Source organism: Mycetomoellerius zeteki, unplaced genomic scaffold, assembly GCF_001594055.1.
Source record: "Mycetomoellerius zeteki isolate Tzet28-1 unplaced genomic scaffold, Tzet1.0 scaffold31, whole genome shotgun sequence".
Classification (NCBI taxonomy): Eukaryota; Metazoa; Arthropoda; class Insecta; order Hymenoptera; family Formicidae; genus Mycetomoellerius; species Mycetomoellerius zeteki.
Window position 1 is genome coordinate 2,684,285 of NW_017257294.1, and position 1,542 is coordinate 2,685,826.

General features: G+C 23.2%; 1 protein-coding gene across 1 annotated transcript in view; it reads right to left on the reverse strand.

The window, feature by feature from the left end:
* The window catches only part of LOC108724582 (uncharacterized), a 46,507-nt gene that overhangs the window by 30,905 nt on the left and 14,060 nt on the right, over positions 1-1,542 (reverse strand).

The following is a 1,542-nucleotide window of genomic DNA, read 5'->3' on the forward strand; positions in this document are numbered from 1 at the left end:
TATATGAATTCAAAAATATTTATGTAAAGTTATATATTGAGATGCAGACATTAATTGTTCAGTAAATAAACAAAATATTTATTTGTTATAAATTAATTGGAGAATCTCAATGAAACTTTGCATAAGTCATGTTTAGTACTGAATATATTTATATAAAAAAAATTTAGATTTTTGTTATTATTTAAAAAATTTTTGTTTATAACAATAAAACTAATAACAAATAAAATAAATAATCCATAAAAATGTGTTAATGAAAATAGAATGTTATGAACACAACTTTCACATGTATGTAGTTTGTTTAAAGCGTGATATTAATATATGTGTTTTATGACTGGAGAACTTCTTTAATAAAACTTAAGTACGTGTGTACCTTGTATTTATAGAAACGTAGCTCCGCGTTATCAGAGAAGTGTGAATGTAATATCGCAAAGTATAACAAATGTGGAAATGCGTCTCTGCGTCAAAACAACTAACGTGACCGTAGTGTCAATTAAGCGGATTAAGCATATTAAACAATAGCATTGAATATCACGTTCAAGGCTGAGTTTAGTTTTATATAACTTCAACACAAACGAATGGTAATCCCGGGAAAAAAGTCCCGTATATAATTATATATAATTATATGTAATGTTGTATTCATATAATTTATTGTGGACATCATAAATGTGTTGATTTTAGATGATCGTTGTGTTAAGATTTTTGGAAATAATTACAAAGATATATTAAATTATTGTTTGTTCAGTTATAAAAAGCTATTTCTAACAATAAGTAAAAATACAGAATACAAAAATTGTAATAGCGCTATGATTAAAGAGCATATATAATTAAAATTCATCAAATAATTTAAAATTTATATCATTTTTGGAAAAGAAAATAAGAATTCTTATATACAGAGAAACAGTACGTAAATATTGATCAATTTAATAGTAATATTTATTATTTTAATGTAGAAGTAATCTAATTACGTTAATGGATATTTACTATAAAATATTCTTTTTGCATATCTACGTTGTTAGGTGTTACAAGATCCCATGACGATTGTAGCCGATTGTACTAGCCACTATCACTTCTCATTTATAAACCTCTTTGCTATGATTTTCGAAAACTTTTGATGTTAATAAAAAATGATTATTTCGAAAAAGCAAAGCAAGGCAAATAATCTTGTTACGTTTAAGTGTTATGGCACGATTTTTGAATATGCGTTTTTACATTTTCATTATTAACAGATATAATAGTAAACACTATTGGACAATATTTAAATGTAAGAATTTTAGAAGATTATAATTTCTAAATTAGAAGATTATATTTTTTAAAAATATAAATAGCATAAGGAAACAAAAAATAATATTCATTAAATACTTTTAAACATTGATAGAAAGTAATTATAAATAAATTGATATAAAATTAATTAAACATGTTAAAGTAAGCAAATGTTAAAGTAAATGTTAATACAATTTTGTATAATATTAAATATATTTATATACTGGAAAAGTAATAATGTAGAAATTTAATATCTCTCTCTCTCTCTCTCTCTCTCTCTCT